Source organism: Phocoena phocoena, chromosome 13, assembly GCF_963924675.1.
Source record: "Phocoena phocoena chromosome 13, mPhoPho1.1, whole genome shotgun sequence".
Classification (NCBI taxonomy): Eukaryota; Metazoa; Chordata; class Mammalia; order Artiodactyla; family Phocoenidae; genus Phocoena; species Phocoena phocoena.
Genome location: NC_089231.1, coordinates 25,997,693 through 26,020,431, shown reverse-complemented (window position 1 = coordinate 26,020,431; position 22,739 = coordinate 25,997,693). Strand labels below are relative to the sequence as shown.

The 22,739-nt window shown below is 42.0% G+C and overlaps 1 protein-coding gene across 2 annotated transcripts in view; it reads right to left on the bottom strand.

Annotated features, from left to right (window-relative positions):
• Positions 1-13,693, bottom strand: part of SMAD2 (SMAD family member 2) — a 100,810-nt gene extending 87,117 nt beyond the window's left edge. Inside the window, exon 1 of one of the 2 annotated variants that reach the window (XM_065890032.1) lies at positions 13,628-13,693. The gene's annotated coding sequence lies outside the window, so the exon portion shown is untranslated. Of the gene's footprint in view, positions 1-13,217; positions 13,323-13,627 lie in introns of those variants that run through there. The other variant, XM_065890031.1, reaches the window with a different exon arrangement.
• Between the last annotated feature and the right edge of the window lie 9,046 nt (positions 13,694-22,739).

Here is a 22,739-nt window from a genome sequence, read left to right as displayed (position 1 = left end):
GAATTTTCACTTGGGGTTTGGGTTTTCTGTTTGGGGATTTTTATTTAATTTCATTTTGGTGTAATATCTAACTATGAATTTAAATTTTAACATTATAATCTAATCAAGTTTAATCAAGTTTCTTATTCTTAAGCCAATTTTGGTCATTTATTTTGCCAGAAATTTCCATTCTACCTGTTTTCCAATCTGAAAGCAAAAAGCTGCTCAGTGTTCTTAGTTCTGAAATCTCAATTTGGCTGCAGTCCTATCCCTTTTTCATTTCTAACACATTTGTGCCTTCTCTTCCTCCTCTATCAAACTTAGCCTTTTCAACTTAGCACCTTATGTTTAGTTGTTCCAGTTATATCTATTTTTCCCCTATTAATATTTCTCAACTTTATTTCCTTCCTTTTTCTAACTCATTACATTGTATAGCTAAGTTATTTTTCTTTACTAAGTAAACATTCTTAATTCTTTAATACACATTTAAGGTTGTAAGTTTCCTAGATAGGCAAATGAACTTTTGTTGTATCCCAGTTTTCTTTGTTTTTTTGTTTTTTGTTTTGCGGTACGCGGGCCTCTCACTGTTGCAGCCCCTCCCGTTGCGGAGCACAGGCTCCGGATGCACAGGCTCAGCGGCCATGGCTCATGGGCCTAGCCGCTCAGTGGCATGTGGGATCCTCCTGGACCAGGGCACGAACCCGTGTCCCCTGCATCGGCAGGCGGATTCTCAACCACTGCGCCACCCGGGAAGCCCTGTATCCCAGTTTTGATAGTATTTTCATCATCCTAAACATTTTCTGATTTTTATGAGTTGCTCTTAAATTTAGAAGTATGTTTTTTCCAGCATACAACTGTGGCTTTGGGAGCTGTTGTTGCTATCCTCCTGTTATGTTTCTAACTTAACTGCACTAGGGTCCAAGGACATGATTTTTAAGGTACAAATTCTTAGGAATTTGTCAACATTTGCTCTGAGGTCTAGTACATAACCAAGTTTTGTAAAATTCCATGTGTACCAGAAAAGAATATAATTGTAATTGTTGCATGCTTGCTAACTGCACATTTCCAGTGCTGTAAGACCTTATTTTTTACCTATCTCTTCTTAAATTACTGTGAGGTATGTTAAAATCTCCTACAATGATTATTACACATTTGTTGACTCACCCTTGTAATTCTGCTAATGTTACCGTATAGACTGCTATAGACTGTCCCTACCACACCTGCCCTGCCCCCAAATTCACATGTTGAAACCTAATTCCAATGTGATCATATCTGGGGGTGGGGCCTTTGGGAAGTGATTAGGTCATGAGAGTGGAGCCCTCATGAATGGGATTAATGCCCTTATAAAAGAGACCCCAGGGAATTCCCTTGCCCCCTTCTGCCATATGAGGTTACAGCAAAAAGACAGCTGTCTATGAAGTAGGAAGTGAGCCCTCACCAGACACCAAATCTGCTGGCACCTTGCACTTGGAATTCCCAGCCTCCAGAATTGTGAGAAATAGATTTCTGTTGTTTATAAGGCACCTGGAAGGAAGGTCTATGGAAGGTCTATGGAATTCTGTTACAGAAGCCCAAATGGAGTTTATGCCTAGTACATCTTTTTGCATCTTTTCCCTTTACTTTAAAACTGTGCCATCATAGTTTCAAGTGTATCTACTAATAAAAAGCATTTACTTAATTTTTAATTTTTCATTCTCCATTAACCAGCAAGCTTAATCTGAAATTATATATTGGTTTATGGAGCTATTTAAGCTTATTTTCTATCATCTTATTTTGTTTTCTAATTCCTAAGCAATTTCTTTGCTTCTTTTTTCTCCTTTCCTGCCTTCTAGTTGAATGATCACATATTCTTTATTTCCACCGCCTCATCCCCACTGATTTGGAGTTATACATTCTATTCCAATTCTTTCAGAGGGTTATCCTTAAAAATTTTTAATGGAAAACTTTAATCAGTGGGTTGCAAGTGAAGACAGCAAACAAAAAACAAACTCAAAAAAAAAAAAAACTCAACACACAATAAAGGAATTTAAAAAGAAAAAAGAAAAGACCATTTCATGAGGATAGGGAGAAGAGTAAGAAGAAAACAAGCAAAATGTTGATAACTGGAAAATGGATGGGTGAGTAATAACTGTGAACAGATCAGAGACTACTTACTAACTCTAGGCTACCTCTGGAGAAACATCCTGATTTACACAGCAGAATTCTCAAAAGGCTAAGTAGCAGACACCACCAGTCACAGCAGGAACTGAGGGCCAGAAGGAGGAAGGAGATAAAATAGGCAGGACTGGGTGAGGGATATTTGAGAAGCAATCAGATACTTAGATCCACTTCCCCACTCTATGCCACTGGGTAACTGCTCCTCTCCTCTCCAGAAGACTAAACGTTTATTCTTGGCAGAGAGTAAAACAGTCTACCTGTACTAGGAGATGGCCTGGGTCCCGTTAGGAGAAGAGAGGGAGTAAATTAACATAAGCACGCTAAAAGCAGACACTCCCAACCCCCTCCTCCACTGAGTTCTGGCTCCCGAGATACTAGCAGCCAGACCTTTACCCATTTAGTCAGATCAAGACTCCTCTCTGGGTTACCTGACCAACCCAGGAGGAAAAACATACAGATACTAATATTGAGAGTTTACCAACAAACGGTCCACTCAGATCACTCTACAGTGAAACTGAAAGAAGACCCACATGCTTAGTTTCCAATCGGCTTTTTAGACCTCACCTTCTTAATCAAGAATTACTTGGTTTATCTGAGAAAAAATACAAGCAAAAACAGAAAAATGCAACTTTCAAGAAGTTTGAGACTATACAGAGAAAGAAAACATCGTCAAAATCATCACTATACCCAGAGAAACAAGAGAGGATATAGCAACCCTGAAGCAAGAGCAGCATGTTCTACAAAGGAAACATACTTTACAAAGGGAACATTCAAAGTGTAAAAGAAGAGCTCTTGGATGACTTGATAGCAGAAACGGGGGGGGGGGGGGGGGGGGGGTACAATAGAAGTGTGGGAAGATACAGTATAGGAAATCTCCCAGAAAACAGAACAAGAAGATGGAAAATAGTGGAGAAAAATGAAGAAAATTAGAGGACCAGTTCAGGAGGCCAAATGTCCAAACAGAACTTCCAGAAAGACATCAGAGATGATTGGGGAGGGGGGAGGGGGGATTATCGGTCAAAGAAATCAAGAAATATCCCCTGAACTGAAAGATGGGAGCTTCCAGATTGAAAAGGCCCATCAAGACCCCAGGACAATGGATGAAACACATCCACATCAAGGTTGGTGGCTATGTAACTTCTGAATGCTAAGAAGAGCCAAAAGTCTCCAGGGATAAATTTTTTGAAAGGTCATACAGAAAAGAATCAGAATGGATTTGATTTTCGCAACAGTAACACTAAGTGAAGTCAACAGAGCAACGCCCTCATGATTCTGAAAAACTATTATTTTTAACCTAGAATTCTATTACCCACCCAGGATCGAATAAAGGTATTTTCAGACATGTAACATCTCCAAATATTTTCCACACACACTCTCTCTCAAAGGAAGTCCTGAAGGATATGTTTCATCAAAAGAAAGGAGAGCAAAAGAATAGGAGATCTAACAAAGGACAAAGGCTAAGGAACCCCATAAAATGACAGTGAACCCCATAAAATGACAGTGAAGGGGGATCCAAGGACAACTGCTGTGTACTAGGTGTAGGCAACCAGTGCAGATTGGAGCAGGTTCAAAAACATGTAGCAAAAGTAGTATCAGGGGACTTGCCTGGTGGCACAGTGATTAAGAATCTGCCTGCCAATGCAAGGGACACAGGTTCAATCCCTGGTCTAGGAAGATCCCACATGCCGCAGAGCAACTAAGCCCGTGTTCCACAACTACTGAGCCTGCACTCTAGAGCCCACAAGCCACAACTAATGAGCCCACATGCTGCAACTACTGAAGCCCGTGCGCCTAGAGCCCGTGTTCCGTAACGAGAAGTCCGCGCACCGCGACGAAGAGTAGGCCCCGCTCGCCGCAACTAGAGAAAGCCCACTAACAGCAACGAAGACTCAACGCAGCCAAAGATAAATAAGTTAATTAATTTTTTTTAAAAAAAGAGTAATATCAGGCTTCTCTCTAAAGTGGACAAACATCGTAAAAGTCAATGGAAGCATGACTTTCACTGATGAGACCCACTATGATCATGGTAAATGTTGAGAGTAAATGTGACAGTAAAGAACCACCTGGTATGTTTTAACCAAGGTCGAGATTTCTGATGCTACAGATTATAATGCAAAGGAAAAAAAACCCGGCCTGATAAGAGGAATTCTCATGCATTCAGACTTGTTTATATATATATATGGAATTTCTTTAAGCCAGAGCCATTCAACAGAAATAGAATGCAAACCACACATGTGATTGTAAATTTTCTATTAGCTACATTAAAAAAGTAAAAATAGTTAAAAGTAATAATTTTATTAATATACCCTACTATATCTCTAAAATATTATTTCAATGTGTAATCAGTATTAAAAATGGAGATATATTACACTCTATTTTTAATTAATTATTAAAAATCTAGTGTGTATTTTACAAATGCAGCCCATCTCAATTTGGACTAGCTACAGTTCAAGTGTTCAAGAGCCACATGTGGCTAGTGGCTAACTATTGAACAGAGCAGCTCCAGAAGGATATGGAACTGGGTAGCAGGAGTTAAGAGATCTGGAATATTTACTATTTTGTCCCTTTTGAATTTTGCACCATGTGCTCTTACTACCTATTCAAAAAATGAATAAAGTACATTCCCTAAAATAAATAATACAAATGTAGATATCCTCTGACCTACTTCTAGAAATCTATCCTATGTATGTGTATAATGATGTATAAACAAAGTTATTTATTACAGCACTATTTTTAATACCACAAGACTGGAAATAAATGTCCATCAACAGAGGACTGATGAAATGTATTATAGACACCCATACAGAAGAATACTGTGCAAGCAAAAGAAAAAGTTAAAAAGTACTCATTATGTACTGACATGGAATAATCTACAAGATGCATTATTAAGCAAAATACAGAACCAGTTTTTGTACTAAAAGGTAATATATGCACAAAGTTGCTCACATATGCATAAAATCTCTGGAGCAATACAAGAAAACCTAGTAATGCTACTTGCCTTTGGAAAGGCAACTGGGTGGCAGGGACAGGCTGGCAAAGAGACTTTTCACTGTATATCCTTTTGCATCTTTTGAATTTTGAATTTTGAATCTGAATACAATAATGTATTACCTATTTAAAAGACCCACTATGCTACATCTAGCTAGTGTCTGCTTTTTATTTACCCTGCTTGGCCTTCATGTGATATTTAAGTCCCTCTACAAAAACACTACAAACTAGTGTTTTTCTAGTTTTTCCATAGAGAAGCTTGAGGCTTGTTTTTCTCAGAGGCCACAGAAGTTTCAATGATATCAGAACAGAGATATAGATAGATATATATATTTTAGTATACAGTTCCTAGAATTTTATCTCCTTTCCCCAAATGGCATTACAACCCCAGCCCCAGCTACTGAATTATTTATCTAATAAATGCCCCAAGGCCAGCTTTTCCTTGACACTAACTGATTTTCTAAATTTCTGGTACCTGGGGACTTTTCTCTCCCTCTCACCCCTCCCTCTCTAGATCAGCTATATATATATAAAACCAAAAATGTTTTACATTTTATCCAACATTTGTAGCAGGAGGAATGGGCCTAATCTATGTCTCTTTGTGTGATTTTTTAGAAATCTAGATAAAGAGAGTATAGTCAATGATGCAAACACTGAAGAAAGTAGTATGATAATGGAGAAAAGACTGCTAAACTTGGCAGTTCAGAATCCAGTGATGACTTCTAAAAGGGCAGCAGGAAGGCAAATATGAAAAAGAGTGGCAAAAAACACTTCACAAGGTTCAAGTTTAGAACAAAGGAAGTCATTAACTATAGAAAGTAAATGTAGATTTCAAATATCTTCAAATTGCAAATACAAAACATTCTCCAAATACCTATATAAATATTTATTTCAAAAGAAAATCAAGTTAGATATTTCAACATAAAATACTTGAAATGTGATGGTGCTGCCTCATAACGAACACCTAAGTTCCTGCTGAAATAGTATAAAATCACTATTAGATTTTTGGCAATCCACATTCAAACATGTATCACACATTTACTAATGACCTGGATTTTTACAATTGTTTTAGTCAAAGAAACCAGGACAATAGAAAGCATTAAAAAAAAAAAAAAAGTAAAAACTAGTTTTAAGAACAACAACCCAAAAAAACCCAGATTTCTCAATTCTCACTGTAACTATGCTTTTTTTCCAAAGTTGTACGCTAGTAAGGAAAGACACTGCCAACTGGAAACCTAAGTTGGCCCCATGGAGAGCGATGGGTAATGTGCCTTTTAAAAGCAAAGAGAAAACATTCATGTGTTCAGTTTTATGGACTGTTAAAACGTAATGTTAGAGCTTGAATTTAACCCTAAAAGCAGGTCATTACTTCAGTGAAAGTCCCCATTATATGGGGACTGCTGTGTAAAGAGACTCTATCTGTTCTTTACTTGAGTTACATTCCTTTCACCTTTAATGAGTTGTGTGGAATCCATAGGTCTATATTCAGCTTGTAAACATAAAACTACATACTAGTTTATCATCCCTGGACTGTGAAAAAGGATCCAACTATTAAGAGACTACACAAGCCCAGACTCAAATCAGCACAAATATTCAGTACTCCAATCTCCCTTCAAACTCCCAGAGTCTGTATTGACCTTCTGCTGAAGCAACAAATTACACCCACATCAACTGGGTACAAGTCCTCAGGGTGTAAAAGTGCAATTAAAGCAAACGCTAGAGTAGCACTGCCCAACACAACTTTATATTAAATTAAAATTAATTAAAATTAAATTCAACATTCACTTCCTCAGTCACAGAAGCCATATTTCAAGTGCTAAATAGCCACATGTGGCTGGTGTCTACTATACTGAATGGTGTGGGTCTACAGAAAGTTTCTTCTCAACGATCTATTACTCCTCTAGAGCTTCAAAGGCTTCCTGGGGGCCAAAGAATGAGAGGAAAACTGAGCAGGCAGGGCTTCAGCAACTGTCACTTCCCTTACATTTTGAGATTCTGCATAATGCTGTTGCTGTTGCTGGTAGGAGCCTTCTCTCTGGTTGCTGTTGTGTGCATAAAGGTATGTGTGTGCATTAGGTTTGAAAACTAGTTTAGAGCAAATATGGCCAACGCACAAACCTCAGGCCAAAGCGGAACCCTCCTGATACTTAAAACATTTTATAAAGAAAAGTTTAACTGGCAGGCTTACATGAACTACAGCCTAACCACCTGTCCACAAAGTAAAAGGTTGGTCTAAACATGAAAAATTTGCATTCACTGCCATAGATAGAGCACCTCTAGTCAACAAAAAAGTTTCCATAGTTCATTCAAATCAAGGAAGAAAGCCCATGGGCCCAGCTTCCGTTAAACCATTCATCAGGAGTTTATTCTGTGAACTTTGAAAACCAGATTCACCTCCCCACATTTTATAATGAAGGATGATTAAGACGGAGCATTTCCTTAATATTTACAAGTCCATAACCAATATCCCGTTATAGAATTTTTGGAAAAGCTGAAGTAGCATATGCAAATGTACTTTATCTTCAACCGGCAAACTACAAGATCACAGATTTACTATGCTACTTCCTCAGATCGAGTTTCTGAACTGAAAGACTCAAGGTAGTAAATCTGATGAACTTCCAGTGGCTCCTCCCAGTTATTCTTCAGCCATTAAACCTGAAGCTATGCCCTCCCGCCGAAAGAGAAGGGAGGTCACAGTAGGGCACTACAGGTTTTCAGATGCAAACTGGACATGTGTACCGAACAGATCAAAACTAAAGTCTGCACTCACTTTCCACTGTTCTAGTCTTGAGGCCAAAGTAATTCTGAGATTTTGAAAATTACAGAACTATCTGGAAGAATTTGTGACAAGTTGACAGTAAACTCACAAATTTTAATGAGAATGAATCACTTCAGGACTTATTTTCTTAAAAGCACAAACTTAAAGATCTAAATTACCAGGCATCTGTCCTGTCAGTGTGGCTCACTTATATCTAAGAGGAACGCGTACACACTCTAGAATGTAAGGCACATATGTGAGCCACAATTACCTTAACTACCTTAATATTTCTGGCTAACTAGCCAAACCAGAGGCAGGGTCTAAATCCATCTGGCTTGGCAAAATTACATTCTCCCTACATGAAATTACTGAAATTGAAGCTCAGAGCTATCCTTGAGATGTCTACCTATAATCAGCATTGAAATATGTCCTAATTGAACACATCACAATTATATCAACCTGGAGTAATGATCAAAATTGATCAGAGAGGGCTTCCCTGGTGGGGCAATGGTTAAGAATCCACCTGCCAATATAGGGGACACGGTGAAGTTCAAGCCCTGGTCTGGGAAGATCCCACATGCCGCGGAGCAACTAAGCCCGTGTGCCACAACTACTGAGCCTGCGCTCTAGAGCCTGCGAGCCACAACTACTGAGCCCACATGCTGCCAACTACTGAAGCCCGCGCGCCTAGAGCCAGTGCTCCGCAACAAGAGAAGCCACCACAATGAGAAGCCCGCACACCGCAACGAAGAGTAGCCCCTGCTCGCTGCAACTAGAGAAAGCCCATGCGCAGCAAAGAAGACCCAACACAGCCAAAAATAAATAAAATGGAATAAATTTTAAAAAATGATCAGAGATAAGCAATAAGCCTCAAACTGTGCATTTTTAAACAAAAAAGGCTGGATAACTTTTGTACTACTGGTTTAAAAACAAAAGACCCTTTTCTTTTTTCCAAATAGCTAAGGCTATAAATTACAAGGTCACCAATTAATATTTGATGGAGTAGATGGTTTAGAAAGTAACCCTGAGATAGGAAAGAGGAGGATCCAAAAAAATTACCAAGGCTAATATTGGAAAGAAGTCACATAAAAGAAGCATGAAGCCCCCAACAGACAGACCAGCCAACTGTCCACACTTGTTCAGTCCTAGAAATCTCTAGCATACTTTATCCTAAAACCTGAGTGAAAAGTTGTACACGACACCCCTGCAGACTGACAAAAAAATGACTTACTCGGAAGAAAAGGTGTGGCCTGGGGTGCAACACCATTTAGATCACCTTTCTTTACTACTGGCCTAGCATGAAAGATTTTTCAGTCTGGAATCATGGCACTCTGAATGGCAAAACAAATGAAAAGCACCTTGGTCAGAGCAGGTACTTTGGATCTGTCATAAGTCATTAGAACCATGTTCTACCCCTTTAAGAACATTTGTTAATCATCCCAAATGACAATCTAAAGTATATTATGTAGATTACCGCTCTCTTTAAATAGATTTTCCCAAATATGATTTAATCTAATCGATGAACTTTCATTACTATGTTTTCAGGTCTGGTCCTGCACTGAATGGTTCCAGACATGCTAGTTAGGCTCTGAGTATTCGTTTTTGTGTCTTGTAGATTATCTCCATTATCCTCACCAGACTGTTATCTGTTTTTTCTTAAAATAGACAGTAGGCTAACAGTTCCCCATCCTCCTACCCCACCCCTCACTAGGCTCCCCTCAACCTCCCACATGACCCACAATCTACTTGTCTCTAATCTACTATGGGTTTAGAAGCAAGATAACTTTGCTTGTTAGAAACATTTGAAATAAATGCCAACAGGTTCTAATTCAGGGTCACAATCGCTCTCCTATGACTAGAACTGAAAGGTATGGACTTGGACAATTTGCCTACCTTAGGCCTTTTCGCTAAGTGTCTGTTTCTCAAATGTATTTTATAATAGATCAAGGAGAAGAGTGTAGGAAAATCATCTGAATTAGAAAACAAGTGAAAGCTACAACCAGAAGAGAACAAAGATCTTCTGAGAAGACCCTTAGTCTGAGGCACTGTGCTTAGGTACCTTCATCACAATCATTTACTCTTTGTATGTAATAACCTTAAGAGGAAGGTATTATTACCTCCATTTTCAATCAGAAAACCAAGGCTCAGGAGTTAAGTAATTTGCCCAATACAGTGACTGAGAAACTGACTATACGCCTAGGTCTCTCTGACGCCAAAACCCAGGGCCTTTCCATTACACAAGATTGCAGCCCAATCCTTTTTCTCGGTTTAGCTAATTGTTTTTATACTTTATTTCTGATACTTTCATTAGAACCTGACCGATTCAGGTTTGCTTTCTTTCCCTAACCAGTTTCAATAAAAGGCAATGGATAATCAAACTAAGGCCAAATTAGGCTTAGCTCTACAAGTGTTCACCTGCTCAGCAACAAATATATTTCTGAAAGACTAGTCATATCTTCAATTTGTAGAGATTGTGCAAAATGGTGACAAGTTCCCCCAACCCCAAAAAATACACTACCTATTCCCGGTGACAATATGAGTTAACACATGACACCTTCCCTAGTGCTGTCCTCTACACTCAAAAGAAAGCCGTGCAAGCATACGATAGGAATTGGCTCCGTCCTGAATTTGTACATTAACATGATCTTCCTACTCTAAACACTGGAGGACAGGACAAGGAGATATGAAGATTTTCCACTTTTCTAATCCCATTAAGGAACAGGGATACACTTGTTCCCTGTTACTTCACTGCCTAGTTCAGGGCCTGACACACAGCAAAAGGCTGTTTTACTGTTTAATAAATGAATAAATGTTACCTGTTCAATAAATACAAGTTAGTTGTTGAATAAATGCATAACCTCTCCTGAACTGGTTTTGAAATCTTTTTATTTCACATTTTCTGACATACCTTTACAATATAATACTTACAATCTTTCCTCTTACAGATAAAAATGGCTCCTCTACTCCCATCAGAAGACATGCCCCCCGCCATCCTCTAAAAATGACTCTTGTCCCAAGAATAAGAATGAGACTCCATCTGCCAGACTGCACTAAATATGACTTTTATATGCATTACAAAAACACCTGTATAAAAAAGCTGCTACAAAACGAGAAGTCCTAAAGTACAAAACCAACAAAATCAAAACCAAACAAGAATAAGGAGTGCTTTCACACCTTTAGAAAAGCCAAAGCTGAAAATATTTGCAAAATGTAAAAATTCAACAGGTCTTTGATCAGCAGGTTACGTAACTAAACTATTTTTCACTCACAGATTTTCCCCCAGTGTGAAGTAACAAAATTTTAGCAACATGTTTGTAATATTTACAATATGAAAATGAAAAGGGGACCTTTTGCCATCTTGAAGTAGAAAGAACCTTTGTTCTTACTAAAGAGAATTTCTGCTGAAATATACAAAACTATCCCCAAATTCCTACTTAAGAGTTAAAGCACACACCAAGCCTGACAAGCCACAAACAACAGGAAATTACTCTGCACAGTTTCTTACAAGATTCTTATTTCATGAACCTTACAGATTGTGTGTGTAGAGATCTGACCATTTATGACTAGGCACAGGTTAACTTACAACCTTGAAAAACCAAACTTTGTTGAACTCCTATAATGTGAAATCACTGTACAAGGTATAGATACAAAGTATAAAAACCAAGTTCTAACAGCAATTTCTTACTAAAACAAGTCCAGAAATGGATGCTACCAATCACATTACATTAATTAAAACAGACCAATGAACTACTTTAAACTCAATTTTAACATTAAGATTAAACATTAAGATTATCTAAGGGTAATCACCTTAGATATGCCCATAGACTTGAACTATTCTTACTTACTACCACAGCTAATTTTATGGCAAAAAAAAAAAAACACTAAGGAACTTTAAAAATAAAATCAGTGTTACTTCCTGAATTTAATATAAATGTTTTCTAAATGACCTTTTGGTGGAGAAAATTCTATCAATACCCTGTATGGTTTTTTAAGGCAAATGAAAAAAAAATCCTCCAACCATGATACATTTATGAAATCCATTTTACATTATTTCTCCCATCTCTGTGTATATTTGCTTCACTTATTTATTCACATCAAAACTTATCAAATTTAATTTAATTATTTACCTTACACATGTATGTGAGAAAAACTTTTTTTTAAAGGGTATCAAAACTAGAAAATTAGCTAATGTATTTTCAGAATAATAGAAAATGTATTATCTTATTAGTCTCAAGGAAAGCACCCTTACAATCAGTGGTGAAGGTTCAATTCACATGAAATCAGAAGAAAAGGAACTAATCATTCAGAATTCTGGAAATTAATTCAAATTTCAGGGACCATTTTTGGAAAAATGGAGTTTGCATGATCTCTTGTTTATTTATTACTTGCGTCGTTTTAAAAGTTTAAAACACCAAAATTTAGGATACTCCAAACTGTAACAAACATGCCAGGACTTAGATGGAAAATGCTACTTCATTTTCGTTTTACCTGGAAATTTTTTTCTTTTTAAATAAAGGTTTAGTTGACAACAAACCGGTAGTATTTAGCTTTTAAAGGGTCAGGAGGAAGAAATAACAAAACTAACCTAAGTACTGTCTTTCTTTTGTTTAGGATCAAAAGGAAACCATAACCACAAAACGGTTAAGTAAGTAAAAGACAAAAGTACTCAACCCAAGGGCAGTATCCCCCAGGAGAGAACAAAACAAAGTTGCAGATTTGAAAACCAAGTTTGAAATACGTGAAATCAATCAGCGTGCTCTCTAAAGGCGTGTGATAAAAACAAACAGGCTCCGCTCACAGAGCAACTTTCACAAGCGAGTAGAGAAGGATCTGGACAGAGTATCAGCCGTGTGCGTGTTTGTGTGAGAGCACACACAAGCGATTCTGAACCCCGAGACCAGAATGGTTAACAAAGGTTACAGCACCAAAAAAAAAAAAAAAAAAAAAAAGTGGAAGCAAAGTATCGCACGCTCCTAACTCGGCTTCCCAACAACTCCCGAAACCAGAGCTCCGTCCCTCCGGGCTTTGCAAATCACAACCACAAACTACCGAGTGTGTTCGCGGCGCAGGGGACGGGCCACAGCCGGCCCCCGCCCCGGGCGGCGGGCGGGCGGCAGCTCCGAGCGCCAACCCCTTCCCTCCAGCTGCCGACCCCGTCCCTCCGGCTGCCCCGCCCTGCGCTCCCGCACCCCGAGGGCCCGGCGCCCCGCGGCCCCGACCTCGCCACACCCCAGCCCCCGGCCCCCGAGGCCAGGTGACGCGGCGAGCCTCACCGACCCGAGCCCCACACTGACACACCCCAGCCCCGTGGGCCCGCCGGGCGCCGCGGCGTTACCTGCACCGAGGCTCCGGGTCCCGCCCCGTCAGAGCCGGGGGTCCGGGACCTTTTGTTCCTTCCTCTTCCGAATGGGATGAGGGGCTGGGAGGGGAAAGGGGAATGGGCGATTGGAGGCAGGACTGAAATCACTCTCCCGGCCCCCCGGACACCCGCCCCGCCCCCCAGCCGGAGCCCGGCAGTCGACCCCGGCGCGCGAGGAGGGGGCGCGGGCCCGGACGCCGCCCGCGGGAAGGAGGGGGTGGGGACGCGCGTCCCGCCACCGCCCCTCCTCCCCTCGGGCGCGCGCCCGCCTCGCCCCCACCCCGGGCGGCCGGGACGGCCGAGTCCTCCCCCGCTGCGCCCGCCGGCCCACCTCCGCTTCCGCCCTGCGCCCTCCGCTGCCGGCCGCAGCGGCGCGGCGCACCCACCTCCGGGCGGCTCGCTCGGCGCTCGCTGGCTGCTGGCTGGGAGCTGCTCCTCCACCGCCGCGGCCGAGCGGTAGACCCGCCTCCCACCCCGGGCCGCGAGCCCCGCCGATTCGCCGGCGCAGCCCCGGGGCTGGCACCCTGCCGCCCGCTGATTGGCGCCCCCGGCCGCCCGTTAGGGCGCGAGGCACGCCGGCCGAGCGCAGCGCTCGGCGCGTACGGAAGAACGGAGGAGGGAAAGAAGGAGGCCGAGCGCCCGGGAAAGGCCGGGGCGCGAGCGGGGCTCAGAGAGTCGCGAGCCACTACCTCCCCACCTCCTTTCCCTTCGGCCGCCCCGCCCTCCCGGCCGGACCGGCGGCGCTTGCAGCCAATCAGCGCACGGGGTGCTCGGGGTGTGAGCCGCGCGTCGGGGGCCTCGAATCGGAAGGGAGACGTCGCTCGCTGATTGGTCCCGCCTCCCCCGTAGAGCGTGAGGCGAGGCGTGGCCGGCGGGGCGGTGGAGGAGTAGGCAGGGTGTGATGCCCGCGGTTTCGGTTGGCTTAGTCTCCTGCGCGGTCCCACGAGAGGCTCTCGGAAGGGGAGGGGAAGGCGCGTAACCTGCTGCGCTAACGACCACCCGTCCCTCACTACCTCGGCCCTGACCTCCCTCCCGGTCTCTCGCCAGCGCCACTGGGTGGGGCCTGTCGGGGGCCGCCTGGCCCACCTTCAGTAGTCAAGCCGGGAGTGGATACGTGCTCATCCCCGGGGAAGCCCAGAGGACGGGACGAGCCACGGGCAGAAGAGGGTTCTGCAGAAGCTCGGGTACCGGACCCACTCTGGGCGCGCCCTTCTGCGAATGAGTGGGCGGGGCCCTCGTGGTGGTAAACGGGGGCGGGGTCCGAGATGTAAATAAGCCCAGGGCTGAGATCTTTTCTGGGATGTAGGGCCAGGGAAGGGGGATGCCAGCTATTTTTCTTTAACCGGAACCGTCGTTCTGTCTTCGTTAAAAATGGTGCTAGTAATGCATGCTCTGAATGGTCTTGTGAAGTCTAGAACATAAGTGCCTGGCACGATGCCCCTCAATTGCTGAGTTATCTTCCCTTCCCCTTCATTTCTGCACTGTTCAGGGGCTGTTAGGCCCCATCCTCGCTCATCTGCACGACGAGCCGCTAAGCCACTGGCTTCGCAAAGCTAGTGGAGTCATAACCCCAATCGGGTAACTTTGTCACTTTTACCTTACAGACACCCGAGCCTCTGCCGAAATACTGAACCCAACCAGTCACATCAAGCATTTATTAAGCACCTACTGTGTTAGGCAGAGAGCACCGTAGAACTGAAGGTGAAAAGAAACTTAGATCTCACTTAGGTAGTTGGTGGCAGAGACAAGACTAGAACACGGTTTTCTTGGTTCTCTGAATGGCACTCACTCTCATGTACTCCTTGCTTCGTGGATTTAACCTGCGACTCAAGTAAAGGGGCACTAGCAATGCAAATCAGTAAGCAGGAAGTACCAAGTGACCACTTCAAACAGAAAGACTTCTTGAAATACATTTTCTTCCGAAGTGAAGGCTTCCCTGAGGAGGGTACCTTCAGTTGAATGTGGAGAGATATTTGGTCATCCTCTGAGTCTTACAGGTTTTCCAAAAATCCTTTAAAAATCTCCTGCATTTCCTCCATCTCTCTCCTCAAACATGGAAGTACTTTTCTCATCGAAAGTTTGTGATGAAGAGCATGCTCCAAATATGTGACCTTTGGCAAGTGAAACTCACCTGCGATGATAGCTACTTAAATATAGTTGAGTGATGATTAAATAAAGTAAGAATTATGAAAGTGACTAGCACAGGGCTAAGTTAAAAGAAAACCAATAATCATTATCCTTTCTTCCCTTCTGTTGCCTGCAACACATATGCTAAGATGAACCCATTCAGCAGAAATTCTACCTTCAAAAGTTTACCCCCAGGGTGGTGTCTCCCATTTTCAGTTTAGAGGCAGCTCCACTCACCCCTTTTTAAAAACAGCTTGCGAAGGGGATCTAGGAAGCCAATTGGTGGAGCTGTTCCACATCCTAATACTTCTCTTTCCGCTTCCCAGAGCCACCAGGGAGGGTGTTCTAGGGCAAAGGCTATTCGATTTAGAAGTAGGAGGGCTGTTTATGGTTTTTGGTCCTTCTCCCTACTAACACAAGCCAACAGTTTTTATATGAAATGGCCTATAAAAAGCTGCCCTGGGTCACACAAGTATTTTCTCCTATGTGACCAGGGTGTGCATTTGGGTGTCTATGTGGGTGAGTAGAAATAGAAACAGAAGCAGATCTGGCTGGAATTCCAGAAGGATCTGCTCCCAGTACAGGAGTTAGGTACTTTGAGGGGCACATTAATTCAATGGATAATATGCTTGAGGTCTAAGACCATCTCTCCAAAGTGTCAGACTTTGGATCCCTAACTCTTTCATTTAGGAAGCCTTCCAGGATTTGTAGGATTGAGGAAAGGGGAGGAGGGGCAATCTGGCTACCAATGCAGTCCCCAAAAGGCTTAGAAAAGGAGCATCCCTTCTCAGCTAGAAATGCATCTAAGCCAAAGTGGGTCAAGATAGAAACTGAAGGCAGATGGAGCAGGGATTGCCGTGGCAACAATCAACTTGGAAATCCACTAGGGTATCTCAAGACCTATCAGTAGGTCCCTATTGTATAAATTATATTGAGTAAGTCTTATGTTTATATGGATAGACACTTTGTTTAACCTTTTGTTGTGCATGATACTGAAAAATCAAATCAAAATCAATTCAGAATCTATTTAAAAGTAGTAAAATGTACTGGAAAGACATATAAGGAAAATGGTAATGGTGGTTGCTTCTAGAAAGAGAACCTTGAAGTCATGAGTGGAAAACTTAAATTTTATCATTAATTCTTCTGTAGAGTTTTAAAGAAGATATATATGTGTATTTATACACACACATATACACACACATATATATGTACATATATATATATATCCATGTATTGATTTTTCAAAAGCTAGAACTCATATTCAAAAGCTAGAACTCTGCTAAATTTGTAAAGCTTTTCCTGGTTACTCCAGCCCAAAGGGTATCACTCACCTATAAATTTTCTCTCATGGTCAGAATGATTTACATACCATGACTTTGCTTTGAGTAATGTCTTGATCTGTTAGTTTAGTCTTGAGCGGGTTTTTAACTTCTCATGTGAGTGTTTTGTCTCACCATTTAGATTGCAGATTCCTGAAGGACAAGGACGGCAAGCATCTTGCTCTCAGTTGTTTCCCCACAACCTAAGATAAAAAATACCACGTAATTGAAGAAGTGTGAAATACAGCATTTGTATGGCAGAAAAAGGCTGTATGTGTGTCAAAGGTCTGCAAGCATTCTACGTAGCTTTGCCCCATCCTTCCAGTTTGTAGTTACCCTCAGTACAACTATTGAGTATCATGTCAACATCCAATCTCTATATATGCTCATCCTCGTGGAACTAAGTTGCAGTGAGTATTACTACATCTTAAAGAAGGAGCCAGTTATTTGCAACTGATTAAATGAGATAACCTAAGTACAAAATGTAAAGAACAAATGTGTGGGGTTACTTTTGTTGTAAATGAAGAAATCCAACACAGCTGGATTTTTATCTCAATACAATGAAATTTGATATTTTAAATGAACTTATGTTGAAGATGTATCCACCTGCCTCCACACACACACACACACACACACACACATACACACACAGAGTCCTCATTCACGTGGTAATTTTTTTTTTTTTTTTTTTTTTTTTTTGCGGTACGTGGGCCTCTCCTGCTGTGGAGCACAGGCTCCGGATGCGCAGGCTCAGCGGCCATGGCTCACGGGCCCAGCCACTCTGCTGCATGTGGGATCTTCCCGGACCGGGACACGAACCCGTTTCCCCAGCATCGGCAGGCGGACTCTCAACCACTGCGCCACCAGGGAAGCCCCACGTGGTAATTTTTATTAAGATAAAAAATATTTAATATCTGATGGGAAATGCTGGAGACAAGAATATAGCATATACAAGAAAAAAATTAATTTCAGCAAATATTTATCAGGTATCTGTTATGTGCCTATCATAAAAGCATTGGTTTTTCATGGTGGAAAGTCCTCATTCCATGGCCAAAATCACTCAAGAAAATAAAACGTACAAATAGGTTTTTTAGTTTAAAGGTAATGACATTGGGAGAGAAGCTGGCTCTGGTTGAGAGAAAAACATTTGGAGAAAACAAATTATATTTCTCATCGTTCTCCAGGCATCTGATAATTAATATTATATTTCTTGTCTGTACATTTAAAAGCATAAAGAATTGCTGGATAATTTATCATTGGATAGTTAATCCAATGGTTGTTCAAATTCTACTTGGAAAATTATGCAGTGCAATGAGCACTCCCATAAAGGCATTTAAATGGTATCTGAGATCTCCATATTTTGGAAAAAACTGAACAGGGGCCAATGTCTAAACCCTGGAAGAACAATGGACAAATTATTCAAAGTTCTATTGTGAGAGGGATAACTTGGTAGTCAGATGTCAACAATAGGGCCTTATGCCTTGATTATAATTGTCTGTGTGTGACAATATTGACTGAGCCAGGCGGCTGCTAGGCAGGATAAGTGTATGAAGGTATAATACTCTTAGAAAATTTCAACCTTATTAGCATAATTGCTCTGATGAAGACTGAAGAGCTTATTTAACATAACTGACTAGAGTAGACAATAGATGCATAATCAGCGTCCTAATGATTGAATTAATGAGCCCCAATTGTTTGTCCTTACTGTAAGGAGTCCTCAGCTATGAAAAAGACATTTTGCTGAAAGAGTCTGACAATTGTGTTAGCTGATGAGTGGCCAGAATGTAATTAATGATGGGAGAGAGACAATTACTACTGGGTTCTAAAGACTGCAATGGTGGCTTTCAAGGGGTGAATTACATAGCTACATAGAAGTTTCATATCAGCTCCTCCTTGCCTTCATACAGTAATGGAGCCCGATCAATGCTCTTATTTTGCAGCTAAAGAAACCGAGGCCCAGGCTTTTCCAGAGACCCGTGACCACTTTGTGTCAGGGGTTATACACATAGTGTCTTACCTTTCCTGCTCTGATACTGCCCACTGACTCTTTGACCTGTCCCTGATCTACAGCCTCACCTATGCCTTTGCTACTCTCTTCAATCTCCCTTTTACCTTCTATGCATATGTCCTGACCAACTATTTCACAGTTAAAATGGGGCAAATTTCCTCTCTCTACCTAAACCCCAACACTAGACAAATATGTCTATCTCCACATCTATTCTCCCAGCCACTTCCTGTGGAAGACCTGCTCCTCCTTCTGGAAAAGGCTTTTTCGTCTACCTATTCTCTGTTCCCTTGACCACCCAGTCTAGATTAGAACCGCCCGCTCCACACACGCATTCCAGTCACACTATCATATCACCTTTTAAAATTTTTCTTTAAAACCCTTTATCATTATCTAGAGTTATCATGTCCACTATTTCTGTACTGTGACTTATTATTTGCCACTTCTCCCTGCTGAATGTAAGCTCTTTAAGAGCAGGAAACATGTCTGTTTTGTTCACCAGAATATTCCTACTGAAGCATGTCTATTTTGTTCACCATATTATCCCTACTTCAAGCATACCTGGAGGCACTCAATACATATTTTTGAATGGATCGATAATTTTCCCTCAAGCTCAAAGCATGTGAAAAATAAACTCATCATCTTCCGTTTTCCTTTCTGGGTGTGTTTTAGCCCAGTTCCCTAGAAAACAGACCCTGATGCAAGGATGCTGATCCTTTCTTTAGGAGATATTATCCCAGGGCAGGAACAGGGAACAGGCAAGGAAGGATGGAGAGCTATGCACAGGGATGCATTACTGTGCTGAGCACTGCTTCATGGAAAGACTTGAGGAGATACAGCCAATCTCTTGACAGGTGCAACCACTTGGCCAGACAGACAATAAGGAGGACTCATGCCTTGGAACAATTCAAGGAAGAGAGGAATTTTATCTTTGTCTCCTGTCTCTTTGTCATTGGTCAAAGCTTGTCCCACAGGGAGCTAACTTTCCCATACTTCCCAGTTGTGTTATCCATATTCTTTGATAGTCACTCAGAAAGCAGGTCCCTGCCCTGGAGTTCAGAAGTGGTGGGAAGAGACTGTTGGTATGTGGCTGGTCATCCTTGGGCTGTCAAACCACAAGGGACTTAACTAAGTCGCTCATGGTGGCAGCTGAGACAGGAGCAAGAGGCCCAAAAAGCCTGAGAAGACACATAAACGGGGCCTAATGTAGAGTACTTGTTACCACAACAATGGTAGGAACAGGTCTGTTTGATTCGCTGCATTGTATCAGCACCTCCCACAATAAGTGATGATTAAATGTTGGTTGAAGGAATGCATGCGTAAATGGCATCACCATCTCTTGATTTATTTAAGCCAAAATCTTGGAGTCATCCGTGATCTTCCTTCTTAATTCCTATATTGAGGACAAAAATTCCTCTACCTCCTTAATATATCTCAGATCTAATGCCTCTTGTTCAAGCTCACTGCCTTGATTCAGAACTTTAGCATCTTTCATTGTAATGCTTGCTATAGCTCCTTAATTGGTCTTCCCGTCTCTGGTATTCCTCTCCTCCAATTCTTTCTCTTTCCTGGCAGAATTTTCTAAAAATTATAGTGTGTTTTCTTTTCTTTTTTTTTTGTGGTATGCGGGCCTCTCACTATTGTGGCCTCTCCCGTTGCAGAGCACAGGCTCCGGACGCGCAGACTCAGCGGCCATGGCTCATGGGCCCAGCCGCTCCACAGAATGTGGGATCTTCCCGGACCGGGGCACGAACCCGTGTCCCCTGCATCGGCAGGCGGACTCTCAACCACTGCGCCACCAGGGAAGCCCTATAGTGTGTTTTCTGAATGCAAATCTGATTATGTCACTATGTTGATTAAACTGATAGTTTGTTTAAAAGGATCAAATCAAGACTCTTTAGCGTAACCCAAAAGATCCTTCACAATCTGTCCTAGGCTAGTCTCTTTAGCTTTACACCTCACCACTCCCCCCCTTGTCCTTATATCCCAGCCAGACTGAAATCCTGGCGTTTTTGCCAATACACCACGCTCTCCCATTCCTCAGTGCCTACGCTGTGCTCTTTGTTCTGCCTGGAATACATTTGTGCCTGAGGAACCTCTACTCATACTTCAAAACACTGTTTCCAGGTAGCTGCCTTCATCCACTGATCAATCCATCCCCCACCCACTCACCCATGCAAGATTCATTGTAACTTTCAAGTTTCTTCCTTGCAAGCAGCAGAAGAAACTGACATTGCTGGCTTAAGGAGAAAGGCAATTTGTGAAAGGATATTGGGTGGCTGACAAAATTGCTGGGAAGTCTGCAGAAACAGGCTCAGACAGTAAGCAAGAACAAGGAAGTCTGGGCAGCAGCTAGGATCACAACCAACATCACAGCACAACACATTGAAGGAGGTGACCACCACCATTCAAAACAGGATACCTCAGCTTATACTTCCAGTTCAGTAGCACTGGACACAGGTACCATCCACCATTGGCACTCCCAGCGCTTTTGCTCCTGGAAACCAGATGTCACTGCAGTGCCTGTTATTGCCCCCAGAATGGATTCTCCACCAAACCTACTTTGTTTTACTAGGGCTCCCTCTTTGAAGCCTGTGGCGGATCCATTAGGTTTACTAAGCTTAACATACGTTCCTTGCTCTTATTGCAGGCAGGTCTGGGAAAGTAAGGAGCTGACATTTTTTGAGACCTATATTGTAAATGGGATCTGCTTCACTCCAATAATCATTAGATTACCCCCCAGAAAGGAAAGGAGGTCAGATTTTGGGAAACCCTAAATGACAAATGTTCTCAAATTCGCTCAACAAATAAATTGGCATCTGCCCGTACTGGATTCTCTTTGAGGCACTAAGGATACAAAATTGACTGAGGTGCCTATACCCACTGGGATGTATAGTCAAAAAGACAAAAAATAACAAGTGTTGGCAAAGATGTAGATAAATTGATGGGAGGAATGTAAAATAGTGGACTTTGGAAAACAGTCTGGCAGTTCCTCAAAAGATTAAACAGAGTAACTATATGACCCAACAATTCCACTCCTAGGTGTATACCCAAGGGAAATGGCATCATATACTCACTTAAAAACGTACACAATTGTTCATAGCAGCGTTATTCATAAGAGCCAAAAAGTGGAAACAAATCAAAGGCCTGTCAGCTGATGAATGGACAAAGTGTGGCATACCCATGCAATAGAATATTATTTGGCCATGAAAAGTAATGAACCACATGGATGAACCTTGAAAGCATTATGCTAAGTGAAAGAAGCCAGTCACAAAGGGTCACATACTGTATGATTCCATCTATATGAAACATCCAGCATAGGCAAATCTGAAAGGATAGAGAGTAGATTAGTGGTTGGCTAAGTCTGAGAGCAGAGGTGGATAGGATAGGGACTAACTGCTAATGGGTACAGAGTTTCTTGCTGGAGTAACAAAATGTTCTAAAATAGATTATGATGTTGACTGTACAAATCTGTGAATATACTAAAAACTATTGAATTGTATCCTTTAAATGGATGAATTGTGTGGTGCGTCTCAATAAAGTTGTTTTTGAAAAAATGACTAAGATAGAAAAGGCTCTCTTTCCTCAAGGAGCTGAAATGCTTGTGGGACAGCAAACAAGCAGGAAACAATACAACTTACCGGTCAGCCTCTTCCTCACTCCTACGTCTTCTTTCTTTATTCCTCAGCAGGGAATAGATCCCCTCCTCCCTGTCACAGGACTTATTATATTTTTTATCCTCTTTCTCTGAAAAGTGAGATCCTTGAGGTAGAGTATGTGTCTTTGAACTTTAAGTCAACAGGGCTAGACGCACTGCCTGGCATATAGTGGGCTTTTAATAATTGCTTGTTGAATGGTGAATAGATGGCATAGCCAGGACTAGAATGAGGGTGTCCTAAGTCCCAAATCAGCACTCCTTCCAGTTACATTGGTGCCTGAAATGAAGACTCCCTAAATCGGATGGCCAGCCAGGAGAGGTCTACACAAAAACAATAGTGCTTTTGCAAGCTGTCAGTTTGCACGTACGCATTTACCTTTTCCTCTGTA